Source organism: Columba livia, chromosome Z (assembly GCF_036013475.1).
Source record: "Columba livia isolate bColLiv1 breed racing homer chromosome Z, bColLiv1.pat.W.v2, whole genome shotgun sequence".
NCBI lineage: Eukaryota > Metazoa > Chordata > Aves > Columbiformes > Columbidae > Columba > Columba livia.
The window spans coordinates 47,294,915-47,315,126 of record NC_088642.1 but is presented as its reverse complement, the minus strand read 5'-3'; the positions used below and the strand labels follow the sequence as shown (position 1 = coordinate 47,315,126).

The 20,212-nt window shown below is 36.4% G+C and overlaps 1 long non-coding RNA gene across 1 annotated transcript; it reads right to left on the bottom strand.

Annotated features, from left to right (window-relative positions):
• Positions 1–264: 264 nt before the first annotated feature.
• LOC110359034 (uncharacterized) lies at positions 265–19,858 on the bottom strand. Its single transcript, XR_010468904.1, has 5 exons — positions 19,444–19,858; positions 18,334–18,482; positions 9,539–9,665; positions 8,130–8,226; positions 265–2,700 (listed from the first exon to the last, which is right to left on the bottom strand). It is a non-coding gene; the product is annotated as an uncharacterized LOC110359034 (long non-coding RNA).
• Between the last annotated feature and the right edge of the window lie 354 nt (positions 19,859–20,212).

Sequence of the window (20,212 nt, the reverse complement as noted above, 5' to 3'; positions counted from 1 at the left end):
GCAAACAATACTGCTTCTAAAATTTTGGGACAGGTGAATGTTACAACAAGCAGACTGTGTAACAGCAGAACAGCATATCTGACAAAGCAAAAAGTGTCTGAAACACACAATATTTCAGAGGTAAAAGTTAATCTTAGCAAAACTTTAGATAAGGTAGAGATAGAGATAGAGGCAGAGACAGAGACAGAGACAGAGACAGAGACAGAGATAGAGACAGAGATAGAGATAGAGATAGAGATAGATAGATAGATAATCTCATAAAATTGACCTAGATGTGTCATGCCAAAAAGAAAAATAATCAAAATAGAACCCCTGATTAAAAAATCCATCAAATTAGACCAGAATATTTCAAATATTCAGTGGATTGATGTACTATAATAAAGAAGTTCCACACGACTCAGAATGCATAATGATGCCCTGCTACTAATAATATTTTTCAACATTTACTAAATTCCCCCACCTTCACCAAACTGTCAGGCAGCCCCTGCTTATCTCAGGGTAGGTGCCTGGTGGTGAAATAAACGCATACAAGATCCCAAGCACTGAAATTTAGAGAAAAGGAGTTAAGAGAAAAAAAAATCATTTTCATGGTAGAATATCTTCAAATTATACAAATGTGTTACTGATGTTTAATACCTAGGTAGCTGGCTTACATACAAATGTCCAGTTTATCCATATCTGAAACTGAACAGAAAAATCTCCTCCACCTCCATCCTTACCATTTTGCTAAGAGTAGAAGTCTGTCAAACCTGAATTTTGTTATCCTACTCACATGTCAACCTGGAACCTGGGTTCAGTCTGTCTGGCAAATCTAGGACTATTCATGTACTGTCATTACTGAGAAAGATTATGCTCAAGTCATGAAGGTTTGATTAAAATGTGTGGACTGAAAACATTTATACTTGTAGACCAGATTTTTATTATACCTGTTACAAAACATTTAGGAAATCAACCATAAGTATGCATGTAATTACAAGGAACATGCAGGGAGCTAAGAGTTTGCTGATTTTGACTAAAGAATCAGGCCCTCAGAAGTCCACTGGGTTTACACTTCTAGTTAAACAAATCCTGAAGCAAACATGTCTGTCTACAAAGTAGAAAGAATTGGGAGGAAAGATAGTAGAAAGAACGAACGTAAATGCAAAAGCTAAACAATGAGAGACAGTCAAATACACAGATTTTTTCCTCTTAAGACCACAAGATCTAGATACAGTTAAAATATTTATTTGAAAATCAAATTTGTCTTGAACATACATACAAATGACCCAAATTGCTTTTGCATGGTAAAACACCTATTACAGAAATTAACATTAGTGCTGTTGGCCTGCTGTTTTGTGTACCAGTGTTTATAAAAGATCCATCTTCCATGGATAGAATCCCTGAAAACAATGATTTACCATGGAAATATTGACACGATGCAAAACACAATAGAACCAGTTCTGCTTTTAGACATAAATGATTCATACTGCAATGAGTCACTGTTCTACATAGGGGACTTGATTTCCTGGCTCCATCACTGTGCATTTTATATCCAAAAACATTATACTTGAATGTTTGCCATAATATTAACTTGCATAACTATAATTATTAGTAATGACTATCGAATTATCTACAGACCTACATAATTTGTTCTCCTGTGTCACAGATGTAGATAGCAATGCCATGCTTCGTCAAAAGCCTCTCATTCTTGTACTTTTGAAGATTAGGTCACTCTGCCATATGGTTAACCTCAAGTTCCCTCAAAGAAAACACTTCTTTAAAGTCAATATATCTAAAAAGATGTAATTACTTGGCCTTAATTCTTTGGGGTTATTTCAGTTGTACTCCCTTGGTCTTATTTGTTATTTTTTATAGTCTATTGAGAGCTGGTTGTTTGCCTGATGGTGTGCAGACATAAAGAAACAGATTGAATAATGCACTTCTTTATTTTTAATGTTCCTTTTTTTGTGCAATAGAGTTTTGTCATTTTGAGGTTTCACATAGACACTTGTAACTCAAACTGAACTGGGAAATTACGTACAATTTTCCAGGGTGACTGCATGCAGGCAGATATACAAAAGACATTTATTTTAAGTAGAAAAATAGCTAGTACTTTCGTGAAATGAGCAACATATAACCAAAATACAAAGCATTTAAATTCCACAATCCCATGTTGTCTTGCTATCACAAAGAAAGACAACTTGTAACAAAACCTGACTTCCAAGTTAGAGACGTGAAAATTTAGATTCACATTTTGAGCTTACAGTCCACTATTAGCCAGAGTTATCCAAGTCCTTCCTGATTTCAAGCCAAAAGTAAATGGAATTAAATGAAGGAGGGATCTGGCCAAATGATTTGTGATATAAAATGATTTCTACTATCTTATAAAAACATTTTGGGCCAACTTGATGCTAACCAGCTAGTGCTTTATATGGTCAGAACAAGGAGCTACTTGCTTGCTGTTGTACTACTAGCTTTGCTTCAGAGTTTTCTAGACGCAGTAGCAAGAGTTAGCATTTCTTCAAGCTGATAACTGTGCATCTTGCTGGATAAGGAAAACCACAGTGCAGACACATGATGGAAATACAGCCATGCCTCTCTAAATAGTAGGAAGCATGGCAGTCATAGCTGTTCAGTTGTTCCTGCTCAGCATTACAACTGTAGGAAAAAGCTGATGAGGAGAAATGTTGCCACGTGGTGGATTATCTGTTCCTTGAAATCCTGAAATAAATGAATTATACTTTTCTTAGCATTTAGACCTTTCCTTAAGAAAAAAAAAAAAAAAAAAGAAAAAGAAAAAAAAAAAAAAAGAAGTGTCAGACACAGCCAAATGCGTCAGGCAGATGTGGCTGGAGAACCTACCTAAGGTGCCAGCTGGATTTGTACTAGCATTCTTGGAGAGACCGAAGACACAAATGGCTGCTTTGAATTTAATATATGTTATTTCCTGCCTGCTGGCGTTACTTACGGGACATTTGCTGTCCACTCTGCTGTACACTCTGAATACTTTTTTTTTTCTCCTTACCTCCAGTTTTTTCTTTGTTTTTAATATGGACATTTCATGAAATGAAACAAAAATATTAAAATGTTGCCTTAAACATTTGGCTCAAATCTCTAGTTTTTAACCAAAGACAGACAGCAGTTCACGGTAAAGAGTAAAGGCAAATGGTTAACACATTTTAAGATAGATTTTTGGCAATGAAAGAAATTTGTGAAATAGTTTCTAACTTTTTTTTCAGAAACAAAGCTGTTTACTAGAACTAGTAGATTGTTTCTGTGACACCATTGCCCTTGTGAAGCTTATTAGCAGCCTCACTGGTGAAAACATATTTTATCTAAAAATGTTATTTATACAAATGAAACCATTAAGCTTTACGGTACAATCAGTGGACTTGACCCTAATCTTAGTGAGAAAATCTCTACTCTTTCTACTCCATCATCTAGGAGTGAGTTAACAAATTAGTGTCCTCTTGCCAAAATGCACTGAAAATAACAAAAGCACAGAATTTGGGGGGGTTTAATATGGACAATGTACATCAGAGTGTAATGGTTGGAGGATTAGTGTATTCTTATGCAACTATGCACATGTATCTACACACCCACACATGCTCACAGGTGTTTTGGATGTGTGTAACTTGTTCCTGTAGTTTTTAGATAGTGTTTGCTTCCTAACAGACATATTTGTGCATGCAGTTTTGAGAACTGTTATTTGGATGCTAGCAAATGAGTGCTGAACCCTGTGGTTTTTTTCATCATTTAAGTAGTTCTGTGATGAGACAAATAAAGCTACAGAGGTTTTGTTCTTAATTTTTTAATATTTATTTTATAGAATAGTTGAATCACAGTGCCCTGCAGTTCTACACAGCCATATCCTGCAGGAGCCTATTCACAGCCCATTAGATCCCTTTCTATCTTTTCTTGGCCTTGCAACCTGGCAAGAAGCAACATGCACTGTGGCTTGCTGAAAATCACAGCTTTGCCTACTGACCAGCAGCTCTCTGTGTGATGTCTGCCTGGCTGGTTGCTGTTTCTTGGCTGCTGAGTGAGCCTAAACAGAACAACTCAACTTCAATGGATCAAGCAAACACCTTTGGAGCTTGAATGAGGCCCATGGGCAATATTTTGCACAGGCCAGTTGAAAGAGCTTAATACCTTTGAAAACTGATGTCTTTGTCAAATTTTGTTGAAACTGTCTGAGGGACTCCTAGGTACTAGTGAGAGAGACACAGACACACAGACAGCATGACTCTCTAACCCTTGTTTCCTCAAGAAACCAGGCTAAAAATGTGCCTAGAGACATTTTTAACATCCTGAACTGTTAAGTAGTCCTCAAGATGAGGAAAATAAATACCTACACTGCATATAGTTTGGAGGAAGATTTCAATGCACAAACTGAGAAAAAAATGAAAAAAATCTATTCAGTGCTGTCTAAACCAATGATTTTGAATTGAAAAGGAATGGCAATGTGTTCCACAACTTGCACTTGAATGAAATCAGCACCAATAGTTACAACAATTATAACTGGCTGTTAATTATGAATGCTTATAAACCAGTTCAAGGCAACAGCATGTATCTTGTTGAAGATACCATCCCTTCATAATTCTCTGTTACATGTGATGTTTTCATTTTCTTCCAGAAATATTTATAGATGTCTCCTTTTTCTATAAAACTATGAATACAGTATTCACTCTATACTTTGTCTGATATTTTATGTTTGTTTTTTTTGTTTTGATTTTGGTTTGGTTTGGTTTTCTCATGACTTCCAGATCACGTGCTATGTTCTTAATTGAAGAGAAGGCTAATATGTCTTGAATATGAAAAAAAAAGTAATAGCAAGCATGGAGGAAAGAATATTCCTTTTCATATGAGAGTGCCACACTGTATCAAGAAGTGTTAATGTTAATATGCACCTGTTATCAAAATATGACTGAAAACTGACAAATGATGGGAAGGAGCTAGAGCGTAAGCGTATACTGAAGATACTGCCTTAGATCTTCATAACTTTAAACATGTGAACAGTCCCATCGATGTTAATGAAATAATTTATAAATTTGAAGTCACAGACCTACTAAAGGAATAGAATTGAGGCTTATTTGGTCAGCCTAACCTGAGAATCCATTCCTACCATGAAATAGTAACTAGATCACTTTGGTGTTGAGATACAAAGTGTAGAAATAAGTCAATCTGCTTTGCCACTGGAAAAGAATTTATTCTCTTCCATTATACATTTTCATTTCAGTAGCCACAAATTACTTTTCTTTCTTCTTTTGACTGAGGCCAGCTTGTGCTTTCCCAAGCATAATTTGTGGGATAGCAAACTCCAGGAGCTATTCTGATTTGTATGACTCCAGTATGACTGTCCTGTTTCAGATGATCTAGCTGTGGGCAGGAAAAAGGAAGTCCAGATGCGTGGGCTCAACCCAGACTTTCCCATACTTGGCTATGGAACAAGAATATGGACCCGGGTTTATTCTATTCAGTAACATAGACAAAGCCTCAGGGTACTTGAGTACCTAATAGTGCATGATAGTGCTCAAGCCTGCTGTGGACAAGCTGTCACTAAAAAAAAAAAAAAAAAAAAAAAAAAAGTAGTTTTTCTTCAAATAGAGACAATCTCAAATATAAAGGCAATAAGGACATGTAGACATATAATCACATAGCTCAGAAGAATTTGTAGGAGCAGATAAGAGCTTGCAGAAAAACCCAGCAGTTCCCCTGGACTTTGTACATGTCCTGTCCTCGTCCCCAGGCTCCATAGATAGACCACAAGAGCAAGTGTGCTACAGGCACTGAATTTGTAGATTCACCCTGCAAAGTAAAAACCAGCCACATTATTTTGGAGTTAGTAGCTGTGCCTTTGGCTATTTCACAACTCTGCTTGAGCAAAACAGACAGGAGTCCACTCAAATTTCTGGTGAATACCATATTACATTGTATTACAAGGAAAGATGGTAGAAGCCTTTTGAAATTGTGTCCCATCCAAGTAGCCTGTAAATAAACTAATGGAAATTTTTCTTTCCTTTATGATGTTACAGTATTTACATTTGATGAGAAGATTCACTTTCATGAGTAATTTCATTTTACTTTGAAATGCATTTACTTTGATATAAATTCTTTTATATAAATTCTCCTGCATATGCAGGAGAATGCATAAGTAACGAGGTGAAAAATACCTTAAATTATTTAGTTAGGTGGGCTGTTACAATACAAAATCATGGATTTCTCTGAGACTCCATTGTGCCTTTTGTGGGTACAAATGAGGTACATTTCAACTTTCTCCTGTGTATTTTTTATCTATTACTTTACATTAGATCTCCATAGTCTAATTCCCATGTGATTTTAACATACACCTTGCCTCTTGATTACTGGAAGACTAGATTCATAATGCACCATTTCAGCACATCCATTCTATATGCCAAAACAAAACATTTTGAATTTTTTTTTTTAATAAGTGTGCTGATTTTCACACAGCTGAAACCCCAGTCATTTAAAAATACATGTGTGCAGAAATATGTTATTAAAAGGAATTTAGAAAACGTTGGAAAGCAACACTTTCTTACCGAGCAACTGATTTATACTTTTAACTGCAGATTTTGAAAATCAGGAGTAAAACTGAAGAATAAGAAATAGTAAATAATTTTCAGACAGAAGTATTTATCAACTTCCTGCTGTGATATTACTGTGACAGATTGCTTCTATAAAGAACTGTTGAAAGTTTTTGTTGCATTTGGCAGCATAAATAGGCCACAAGCAGTGTTTAAATTAATAACTTTAAAATATGTTTAAACTATATTCTAATATTCAATGCCCAAGGTCCATATACCTTATTTGTTATTACACTCTGAATAACTGAAATTAAAAAAAAAAAAAATATGTAAATTTCTTAATGTACTCAGTAATTACACCTTCAGAGAATATGCTTGTGATTACCAGTTCTTTGAAACAGCAGTCTGCCTATCTGTCAAATCAAATGGTTTGCATAGTCAGTACTTCTGAAGTGGTAGTATTCAGAGCTTCCTTATATGCAAAAACAAGGGCAAATGCAAGCAGCTTTACAGCACTGTTTTTCAGTCACTTTTGTAACCTGAGAAAATGATCAATATTCTGTAGCGGGTCATTGGTATCTGCCACTTCTTGTTTGTTCTCTTCCCTTCTTGCTGTGGCCATCATCTCTTTCTTATCCTAATCCATTTATCCAGCGATATGGTGCAGCTGGTGTAGAGAGTACACCAATAAATTCAACTGGGCCCCTGTTCCTCTGGCCCAAGCACCTGGGCTTGTTTCCATACTGAGCTCTCCTGTTGGAAGAAATGTACAACAGGGACACTGGAACAGGTGGATGGGAGGGCACATTTGTTTAGAGTTCCTGACCCTGCACTAGTATTGCCAGGGACAGCTGCTACCTTACCTATCTAAAGTTTCATACAACTTGTATATGTATTAATAATACCATAATTTCCAATTCCCATCACAACAAAAGTGATATTTTTCTTTTAATCTAACTTACAATACTAGCAGTAGGAGCCATGTAACAAGCAAGCGCATTCACATTTAAAACTTTCAATTCATAGGAAATTGTTCGGTACCACATGCTAATTTCTTGGAGTTATAACACCAAAAATATTCTTAATAGTTACCTGTTGAGGACATTTTCCAAGATTGGTACTGAGAACTTATTGAATACCCTTTGCTGTATTTAAGTGATACTGGAAATTACTCAAGTTACAATGAACCTAGTTAAATGATCTAAAAACGGTTAGACATAAACCTGCAATACTGTATAACGTACTTCACTGCCTCAGAGACTGAAGCAGCAGTGTTCCTTTGAAATGCCCTCTTATTATGGGTACAGTGTCCTTGATAGTGACATTATTTTTTTAGCATCATCCTGTTAAATTCAAGGAAGACTGTATACATGTGACGAAGTTTTCGCCGATCTGTTAAAATACTGATTTTAAAATTACTGCCTACACTGATGAGTAGTTTGGGGTTGATTAGATACATCATGATAAAAACTGTGAGAATAGCTTATTGGCTTTTTCATCTGTCCAGTATATGTGAGCCTATCAATAAGCAAATAGAAAAATAAAGTAGGATCATTATTCAGCATTATATTTCATTATTAAAAAAAATTTAAAACATATACATACACTGTTATGTCACTAAGATGATTATGGATACAGAATGAAGCATGTACAGGACTCAAACTTCCCAGAGCAGACACAGACCTGACAGTGTAGTGGAAGACTGTAAAGGCAAAATATAATATATAAATACATACATAAAGTGAGATACCTCATTTCGGAATATAGTGATGTTTCACAAACAGTGGGATAAGATGTTAAGTCCCTTCTCCTTCAAAAAGAAGCCAGAAAAACAATCTCAAAACCTCTGCAGTCCATCAGAGTCTCAAGAAGAACTAACACTGAATAGTAGTTTAAAAAAAATCAGCAAAAGGGTGATAGAACTTGAGTGTATTTATTCTGGTTCATTGCTAATCTTTTGCTCATGAGTACGAAACAGCATGAGTGAGAAGTTTACAAGAACAAAAACTTCAAGACAGGGACATAAAAGAACTAGAATACCAAGGAATGCTATTAGCACACGACTGATAAACATGACTAATCTTCTATAGTTACACTGAAACTCTTATGTAAACTTGATTAATCATTGTCATGAATGTTAGTATGTACGTATTCTTAAAACGGCAAGTTAATTTGCTTTGCCCAGCAAAATATAGTATTTGTGTATTCTTTGAAGAACAGTTTTACTCTAAATGAATGTTCTTCAAGTATTTTTGAAGTCATCTGTTACAATGCACCCTAACACAATGTTAGAAAAATGTATACTAGGAATTCCAAATGAAATTGTGTTCAACAAAGAAACTGATTGTTCCCTTCATTGCCTTATTGAAGGAATACCAAATAATGAATGTAAAAATCTGAAAAATGTGGAGTATGGAAATATGAGATATGCGCATTGTTAAAAAGGATCTGTAAATTTTAATCCAAGTTATGTATTCCTATATGCTTCACATCATTGTAGTCATGGAATAAAAGTCAATCTGGAACAGAAGTTATGCCTGTCCTCGTACAAACTTTGTGTCTCAAGTAGATTATTTCTTTAAAAACAGTAACAATCAGAGAAAAAGATAAGCTAGTTTTCTCACACTGTAAAAGCTGGAAGACGAATGAAGTTTGAACTGTTTAACATTTTTGTAAATTTAATTAAATCTAACAAATAAATCAAATTAATTAAATCTAACAAAAATCAAACAACTCAAAATAGAATAGATGGAATATGCTGCAGAGTACTATAGTAAGTAAGAGTTTGGGCCCCGGTAGGCTGAAAGAACAAAGGTCAAGAAGACAGAGAGGATGATCTAGGATTACACAGGAGAAAGGCCTCTTGTTGCCTCTGCATTGCTTTAATTCTGTGAAAATGCAAACCAGTCTATACCAGAATTTGTTTTTAACAAGTCATACTGACTTACACATACTCAGTGCGAGATTTTTCAAAGAAGTGTAACCTTTATTCTCATGCAAACAACTGAACTCACCAGCTTCTGAGTCCTTTGGAAGAAAACAATCCTTACTTAATAACTAAATGGGAATTTTATTCTTTTCTCCACCGAAATCACAGGTCACACTCAAATGAGTACCTTCAGATTACATGTTTTCTTCTGTCTGGAAAAAAATAAAAATGTGTAACATCTCACTCACGTTCTTCCTCCCCCCAAGGCAAAATATGAAAGTAAAATCTTACTATAAACTGGCATTCCTAAACGTGAGGAGTAAATATATATATATATATATATATGTATATAACTACAGTAGTTCTATCTGCTGCCTAAACAAAACCCAGAGTCTCTCTTCTTTGCAAGTAACCTCTAAACACAATAATATTACTTGTCAAAGAAATCTGGAAAATAAAATCAATTGTTTCATTGTCATTTCCTCTTACAGCTAGATAAATCCTTCACCATATCATCATTTCTCCGGTTTTGAAAAGAACCTAGATCACACATAGCCATTCCACCAAACTAGATCTTTCCTGAAAGTAACAGAAACATTTAACTTTTTTGTGAGCTTCAGTCAGTTACAGTTCAAATATGTAAGGAAGAACCAAGTATGAAATACAAATGAAGTCGCTTAGCCGTATAAGCAATTGATCCTACTGCTTTACTATACTGTTCCAGTAAATGGTTAATATAAAGCCCAAACTCTAAAATGGTGTTTGACAGGAGAGACATATTGTTTAGAGTCTACAGAAAATCAGAACCAAATATGGATAAGAATCTCCATTTAGCATTATATGTGAACATTAATATATACATATGTATAAAACTCTTATGTGAAAACATATCTGAAATATACATCAGTACAGAATGGTTTGGTATTAGCAAATTGGACTATGTCCTGGAAGATGTCAAGCTCCTTTTCAGGACAGGAATAGAGCCTTTGAAATCACAAGGAAGACTTTTGTTGACCTCTGCAAAGCCCGTGGAGAGCAGATCTCCAGCTGCCACGTAACGAACAAAACAAAATCACAATGATAAACTGACATTAACATCTGCATAGTGTTTGCAAATGTTACTTGTTCCTTTCAGCCAAATTTTTGTGATTTTTATATGAAATTGTAATGTGTGTGAATAAACAACTCTTTAATAAAAAAAATCCCTTTATTGTTATAATAGACAGAACACATATTTCATGATGATATGACCTTGTGAAAAAAAAAGCTTTATCACCGTTCATTTCAGCCACATGTTCACATTCACAATATTGCTTACAGAACTGAAAAATATTTATCTTATGGATTAGAATGCTGGTTTATAGCATATTCCACTGTGTTACATGATGTTAATGGGGTGAACTCATAATACAAAACATCATAGCCTCTTTACTAAATCTTCACTGTACCCTAGAACTAAAATACTTTTGAAGTACTATTTACTTAAATTTTCTGATCACATTACTACGTTTCTCTAGAACATAGGATAGACAGGGAAGGGGAAGGGGAAGGGTAAGGGGAAGGGGAAGGGGAAGGGAAGGGAAGGGAAGGGAAGGGAAGGGAAGGGAAGGGAAGGGAAGGGAAGGGAAGGGAAGGGAAGGGAAGGGAAGGGAAGGGAAGGGAAGGGAAGGGAAGGGAAGGGAAGGGAAAAGCAGAAGAAAAGGGAATCAGGCATATTTTTTCTGTGTCCCATGGCTTTCCAGTGTTGTGATCTTCCCCAACCCCACGCTTAACAAATATTTTGGGAGATGGCAGAATTCTTTATTTTGCCATTTCCCAGATGTTCTGGAGCCTACCAGGTCATTTAAGAAGTGGTAGCCAAGTTCTATCCTTTTCTAGGTACTGACCCCACATTTTGCTGGGATTTTTAGGTTATTACTGGATTACACACTTGCCAGATGTGAGCTGAATGACTGAAAGGAAATAGTAGACCTCTTTGTTAGCTCCTTTGCAAGATTTTGGTTAGGCAAAGGAGTTCAGTGTTCACTTCTAAAACATTTTTGTTCTTACTTGCCAGGAGGAAAGTGAATTTGATCAAGGTGGACTCTGCCAAAAAAAAAACCAAAACCAAAACCAAAACCAAAACAAAAAAAAAAAAAAAAAAAAAAAAAAACACAAAAAAAAAACAACACCACACATTAAAAAAAAAAAAAAAAAAAAAAAAACCAAACACACACACACACAAAAGAAAAAACACCACCAAAACAAAAATCACCCAGAAAACTAACAAACCATATGACTGAAAATCTTTATTCTACTGTATAGCCAGTATACAGTTCTACTGTATTCCTGGATGTAGCAATGAAGTCCTGCAGTAATTTAGCTGTCAACAATTAAATTCAACAAATTTTTCTGAACATGGCAAAAGACCTTGCTTCCCTTCCGCATGCCCTCCCTTCCAAGAAAGGATACAGGAGCAAAACCAAGCCTTATGTTACCACTTTCAAGACATGCTCTGCAAAGACCAGGTTCATAGTCTGTAAATTATAGAGATCAAAGAGCTTCTCTGATCTGATAGAGAACAAAAAAGGAACTACACACACATTAAAAGAGAGTTTGAATAGAAAGAAAGAGAAGTCATGTCTAATAGAAATATATTCTTTTGAAATTTGCACAATCTAAGACCCATCTCAAGTCAACGTTATTTCTAAATTATCAAAGATTGAGTTGGTGCTCTATTTTGCACTAATGTCCTGTAGCAGAATGCAAACGCCCCTCTCTCCCCCTCCCTCCTTCTTCATGGAAGGAGTAGACACATCTCCCTCTCTCTCTGCTACTTGAGGCTAACAGCTTCTTTTGTTTGGCCGCAGAGCCCCTGGCCAGGGCCGTTAAGAGAAAGGCGAAGGGAGTGCCAACGAGCCATGGAGCCTCTGGGCGCCAGCAGCCAGTGTGGGGAATGTTTGGAGGCTTCAGGGGCACCCCACAGCCAGGGTGGGGGTGCAGAGAAGCTTCTGGAATGCCCACAGTCAGATCTGATCAGCCAATAAAAAACGGGACTCTCGTCGCACCCCCCTTGCGCTCGAGCTCTTGGAGTTAGGAGCTTAGCCACTGCCGTCAGGAGACACCACCTTCCCCCTTCCCTGGGGTGGAGACTCCGCTTGCCTTGCCCGCCACGTGTGTGAGTAAAATTAACCCTCGCAGGATTGCGAGTGTATCTACTTTCCGTGCTTAATACGAGCACGTGTATAAATTAATCCTCGCAGAATCGCAAGTGTATTTTCCTCCCGTGCTCCCACATAAGCACGTGTAATATTCTGTGCACATTTGCATGTGTATCTCTCCTCACAGGATTGCGAGTGTATTATAAATTTACCCTCGCAGGATTGCGAGTGTACGCTTTCCGTACTCAATACGAGTACGTGTATCCCTTTAAAATAATCACACACTGTGTACAGGCAAGTGTGTACTCTTCCCAGACTCAGGGACTGCTCCGGTATTGTTTATGGTGAAGCCATGTGCATGCACAGTGTGGAACTCCTGATGTATTAGTTGCTGCCCCTTAATAATTTTCCTCAACTGATATCCGAACCTGTATTCAAGTCACTTTTGGAGTGCTAAAACCCTGTTTCTCACTGGTTTAATGAAAGTTGTTTTGGACCCTGTTGTCCCTTAAACTAACCTCGGGGTGCCTCCGTGACAGGCCCCTACATTTTTTTTGCAAATTCACTGTCACTATACCCTTCGGAGTTCTGCATCTGCAGCTTCAATAGTGAAGAAATTAAGAGACTGATAGGGAAAAATTCTTCTAAAACCTGTGATTTTAGTTGAACTAGCTATGGAGTGAAACTCTGTATGGAGTGCAACAACTGTGCAACCTCTGAGGCTCAAGGAACTTCAGTTGTTTTACTAGTCTGTATCAAATCAATGCTTATGGCCATTTTAAAGCAATTTATTAAACTTACTAAATTAATTTGTGTAAACTTGCACATGTTAAAATTGACAGGTCTCTCATTTAATGGTAGAAGTAAAATTATAATGGATCATAGTTCGGCCACTATTTTACCAGTTTTAAAAAGCTGAACTAATAGTGCTGACATACACAATATCGTTTACACCCTCCACTGATTTTTGTGCTTTGTTCTTTAATGGCCTAACCGTCAAACAGATTAACCACAGATGTGCAATACAAACAAAATTTTTCAATGCTGTAATATATTCAAAATCTAAGACCACTCAGAAAGAAAACATTCGAGAGAAGAGTGTAGAGATACAACCTTCAATATAGTTAATATTTTACTATCAGGTAATACATGGATTTGTAAAAGTGCTTTTAGATTATTTTTACTTACACCGTATAGGCTTTCATACCTAGGAATTAATTTTAGGAAATTGTGGAGAAGACATGGAGTGGTGGTGGCAAAATGAGGGTTAGAAATTTAAATTCTGAGTTAAAATTTTCTTTCAATCACAAGTATTCAGTAGTTAGGATTTTAGGAAAAACAAACAAACAAATGCTGAAACATTAAAAGTAAGAATCATGCCAACTGATAGCACTACTATGTGTATAAGGTTTATCTTTTAATCTGTTACAGATACAGGGATTTTACTGCATCTCCTTGAATCCTGACATTGCAGGCTGTGGTCACCAAAAGGTGTGGCAGTAGCAAGTATCAGCTCTGGCTGCTGTCACTGTGTCAAGGTATCTCCTTTGAGCCCTGCTCAGCAATAAGCCAGCTGAGAATGTGTGCACCAGTACTGAGGATAGAAGGACTGTTTAATTTATTTTTTTAAAGCAGACCAATGCAAAATGAATAAAGATCATTAATAAATTAAACACGCGCAAATCTCAGCAGTGAGATTAGCCCTGCCTTATGTTAGATTAAATTGCCATTCCTTATTAACAATAATTTTTGCAGTGAATTTTGAAAATCATCATGTACTTCTGCAGAGAACTATGTACTGCACCAGTTTAGTGATTTAATACTTATGACTATTTGCACATTTGCAGTGCCAGTAAATAGAGGATAGGATGAAGAGTATCTTCATCTATTTTTTGAAGAATCAGCTATTAGCTATATATTCAAGTGTCAATAAACCCTTAGCATAGTGCCATCATAGTGCATATGCACCACATGTGGCCATCCATTACACAGGAATTACCAACATAATGAAAAAGTTATAAAATATATCTTATATATTAAAAATTAAATCCATATTTACATCACATTTTCTTGCAATGACTGTATTAAACCTGAAGAATAAACAGGTTTTCAGCAATTACTTCATAGTTTATTTCAAATATGTCTATTTTAAAGACAGACAAGGAGGGATGGAAAGAAGGATGAAGACCGAAAGGAATTCTAACTGAATTCCGTAACTGCAAACTATCACCCCACAGAAGGCTGTGATATGCTAGAGAGCTTTATCCTGCAAAACAGGACTAGCTCTACTTCAATAAAACTGTCTGCATGAATTCTCACAGCTGGGTGATAAAAAGAGAAGGAAGAGAGGAGATGGAGAGGAGCTCAGCCTTTCTTGAGTTGTTTATGCACTTAATGCAACAACTGGGGGGACTGATCCAGTAAGTACCATATGGGTGCAGCATGTCAGACTGATGTCTGTGCAAAGAGCACTACACCCCAAGCAGCTGTTTTTGCTCTTGTGTTAATGTGCTTCATTGACGCCATTTCAGTGACTCTCTCTCACTAAGCTGAATTTCAGGGAGAGAAGATATGACCACAGCACTTTTGTGAGATAATAAATGGATGCCTGGTTATCAAACCACAGACCGCCTAACTAGTTCTAAAGTTTATAGTGAAAGGAGAGTGGATTTTTTTTTAAATTGCCTCATTATTTATATATTTTGGTAAATATTATTTTGTATTATTGTTGGAGGTTGATAACATCACTGCTGTTCCCCCACTGATGGCCTTGGAAGTCAGGGACATCACAGAAAAGAGCAGTATCTGTATTGATTGTTCTTCTAACACACACGCAAAATTTGAAAAAGCAATGAAACAGATGTTATTGATGGGTATTTTGTTTCCTTCATGCTTCACATGTCACGTTCTGATAGTCTTTCACAATATGACAGACATAAAAACTTCACTTCTCCAGATTTTTCCAGAAAACAAACAAACAAACAACAAATCAAAAAAGCACAAAACCAAACCAGAAAGAATGTGGATTAAGTAATTTTTGGAGGATCTTAGCAAGTACAGCATTAAACAGAATGAAACTAAATGCTTCACCTAAGAAAAATCCTTGCAAGCAATAAATATGTTTAAACAATATTCATTGCAGAACTTTTTCTTTACTAAATAGGAAACCTTGTTCATTGACTTAATACCAGAGAACTTCCTGAGAGCCTTAGGCCTCTCCTGATTTGTCCTCTGCCGGGAGGTACAGATGACCTCCGTGTGAAAACACTCAGTATGTCTCTTCACTAAGCACACAACATCTGTACACCTTTACAGACATATAGGTGTACCCTGTCTAGCAGATAGACAGAAAACAGGGTGCACTAAAGCAGTCACAAGATAAGGGCTTTGCCTTTTTTGGGCAGCCATGACAAAAACTGCATAAGGAATCAAAGAACAGTAAAACAGCCTCTTCTCATATGGAAGAGAGAAAACAGCATACCACTTACAGCATCAGAGAAATACAATCAGTTTGAAAGACTCTGTATGTATGTACAACTATGCATGTGGGAAACAGGAAGGTCCAACCTAGACACAGCAAGTCAAGAACCAAAACTTGCGGAATACTGTCTCCTGTGAAAGAAGTCTGAGTTTTTCAGGACTCCCAGTTGTATCTGTACAGGCCCAGGTGTCCATTTTCAGGCACTGGGAATAATTTTTAAAATCTAGCCACATCGATGCAGGAAATTATAGCCCCTGCTGCAGACTCCCTCTATCAGCACAACCCTTCGGATGTGGTGGTAGAGATATTAATCTGGTATGCCTTCTTCTTTTTTTTTTTTTTGGTTAAAATAAGTGGATTCAGGGCACATCCAGTTTACAGTCAGTTTACAATAGCACATCAGATTTCAAATTAAGCAGGCTAAGCAGCTGTTGTATGAGCAACGCAGCAGCTTTAAGCAAATGTTACTCTCTGGTATAAATGTAGTGATGAACATCCTTTCCTTTTTCACAATAAGAGAACATGAGAAGGTGGATGTGAACATAATGCTTAGTTATTCATTCAGGAATAACAGTGGATTAAAAGCATTAACAGTAAAAACTCTTTGAATGACAGCAGGACTAATTAAAAATAAATAAATCAAGAAACTACCATCTTCCCTGAGGTGTCTCCAGAATTTAAATGTGCAAAAGTTGCAAAACCAGGCTCTGTGATTCTACAGTGACATATAAGAAGTAAAAGCTGGAAAAAAAAAAAGTCTTAGTATAATCGTAAGCAGCTACAGAAACTATGTGTCCCAGCTGTGATCTCAGGAGAGCCATATTAACACAGGGGTGTTGCTAAATGTATAATATGTGTCCCAAATAGTTGAGACCCATGGAGACCAGCATTAGACAATGAGCAGAAGAAGGTTAGCAATTGCTGAATACAAGCAGAAGTAGCACAGCTCTCCATGTATATATCCCCATACCACCTATAAAACTTGAAGTGCATTGAACATAACATTTAACTTTGGCTGAACTTGATAAACAACTTGAACAGGGTAAGAAATGCTTGAGTAGCCTCTCCTGCTTTCTGTGTTAACCCACTAATAATTCGAACGTATTTAGGCAGTTTCAACTACAAGGCACCCTCAATATGTCCTTAACCATTCCAGTATGCATGCAAATCCCACTGGAGTCAGGGCTGTACACCTCTGGGTGTCTAGCTACCTAGGTATTTGTGCTGATTTTTAGGCCCAGATTTCTTTTGAGAACAGACTTTTGCACAAAAGAGAAACCATGTATAATACAGTGGTAAAATCAGAAATAAATCAATATAGTTTGCTTTTGGCTAACGGTACATTATATTTATATATATATATATTTAAAATATTAAAGGTTATTTCACCTTGGTTTTCAGCTCCTCTCTCATCCACATACCATTTTGCCTTTTCCTCTGCATTGTCATATCTTTCATTATCTCCTTAAAGAGGAAAGAGAGGAAGGCAGTAGCTGGGAGCATTCTGGTGAGCTAGGAGAGCATGGAAGACAGCAGAACCCTGTGCAGAACCATGTCTCAGAAATAAGAGGATACACATACTGTTGAAGTGCTTTTTCAGGAAATATTGCAACAGAGGTGTGCCCTCAAATTTTCAGTCCAGATTTGTTCATAAATTGCCCATTAATCCATTTTTAACTTGCTAACACATACCTAAGCACTTCCACAAAAGTACGATTGTTTCTAGGCTGAAACAAGGGACAGTAAATTATAAGAATGAGATGGTTGCTTCTAAACCAGTTTTACAAAACTCCTGAACTTTTAAAACTTCTGTTTCTTTCCAGTCAAGCAGATGAGGTTAAGCAGTTTTTAAATACTTTGTTTGGTTTTGTAGTAGGAAGAAGTGGACATAAGTGCAAACAGAAACTCGTTTCACCTGTGTGCCAGGTGACTCCTGACTAGCTCTAAGCAGGCAACCTGCAGCTGAAATCAATATCCAGACTCTATTTACTACAGCTGGTTAAAGTGTGTAACCTTCATTTTTCCCCCAAAGCACACAAACGAGGACTGCTAAGGCAGTCTCCTCTGTCTTTGCACTCGGTGAAGTAAGTGACAATTCTTTTTACCCTTACACTTGAAAGCTTTCAGTTAGGATGTGATAAAACACAGTCACTTTTAGGCACTTCAAAAGCATAATCTAGCAGAACTGTCTTGACCAGAGACCCAGGATACATTTTAGTAGACTGAAAATTACAATATTATTTTAATAAAACTAGTTACCTTAAAAATTTGATGAATTTTGGTCTCATAAAGTAAGGGTGTCTTCTCTCTCAGTTGCAGCAGTTCCTGGAATACGGGTCTACATAAATTCACTGAAGCAGTGGCTTAAATGTCTTGTGTCACTCATAGCTTTTTCTTTCGTGGTGTCACTGAGAAGAAGGGAAAACAGTTTAGAAAAAATAAGGAACCCATTTTACCTCCATGACCTGAACATTCATTCTTTTCTCTCATGTCAGACCAAACTTTCTTGCAGATTTGGATATGTTTGTATTCCTGCCATTATTTTTCATTGTTGCATACTTATGCACTTGTGTAAGGAGACCTTAGTGACAGATGAAGCAGAAACAACTGTGAAACTGCAATAAATATATTGTTTGTCAAAGTTTTCCAGGGAGAACAAAGGTGCCAACAGGCGAGGTAAGCTTTAGTGATGAGTAAAAACATCAGTTAATATACAGTGACTTTAAGACATTAAAAAGATATATTTTTAAAAACCATTCATTTACAAAAACAATGTTAAATAGCTTTGAAATATATCAAACATCCTCCTAGACACAGCAGAAGGTCTTATCTCATTAAGATCAGGAGAGATTTCTTCAGCATAAACTAAATTTAATAGTGTGATTTAGTATTGATCCAGCTAAAAAGAAATAACTGAATTCCTTAAGAGGAATAAATCAGTCATTATGTAATTATTTAGTACATCTTGTCTTCTGTTTTGTTTTATTTTCTCAGAGTTCCCTACAGAGGAACACAGTATTTTAATATTTTTTAATATCTAAAACTGTTTATCCATTTTTATCTACAAAAAAATGGGTGAAATGGTTCACTCAGAGTTAAAAATTTGAAAGTAAAATCATACACTTCCTGATATCAGTTATGTTTTTTTCCCAGTGAATTTGTTTTATCCTAGATGTGGAATTTTTCTGTTTTCTGATCCCAGTTGTCTGTAACTGAGTACACATTGCAGGATGCTGTGTATTATAGGTAAGTTATTTATGAAAAATATCCATCACTTACCTTTCTTACTCAGAATAAATTCATTCAAAGGAGGATCTTTTATGGAGTTTTATTGTCTTCTATTTTGTCATTTATCTTTAAAGTACCTACCTAGAAGCTTGGGCTCTGCTCATGCTGCTCCAGACTCAGAATCAGGACCACCAGTGCACTTTTTTTTTTTCTTACAATAGCAATGCTAATAAACAGGTAAATCATTTACTAGAATACAAGAACTGAGAAAATAACTGTTGATACAGTAACAGTGAAGACTAAAAGACTACACAAGGACACTATTAATAGCAAGACAAAAAAAATGGTGCTACTGATGAAAACAAGATAGTAGGGATGAACAGCTTCACCTCACATAGGAGGAGGGTGTCAAGTGCAGTGCTGTAGGATGAATGCAGAAGTACCAGTAACTTGGATGGAACAACACAAAAAAATGAAAACAGTTATTGTCATGCTCTGGATTATTGAGTAAACCCAAATTCCCCAGTGGCCATTCTCCAAACACAGACATTTTCCTGAAATTACAATAAGAGCTAAACTCTTTCGTCTTCCCTTTAAGTGAAATCTGGATTCAAGATGAAAAAAATGGCTTAACATGAAGTTCAATTTACTGTATAATGACGTGTGTATATATATATATATATATATATACACACACGCACACATGCATACAGCCCTGCATTATATACAGGCATAATTACTGTGTTTGTATCTTGTTCCAACATGCAGGCCATTTGCTGAAACAAATTGCCTAGGAGAATGATTGTAATTCATTTCACTGCTGAACTTTTTTATATTTTGGTGAGTTGGCAGCCACCTTCATATCCCAGGCTGAAGCCCACAAAGCAGACTGAAGAGATACTTAACTTCT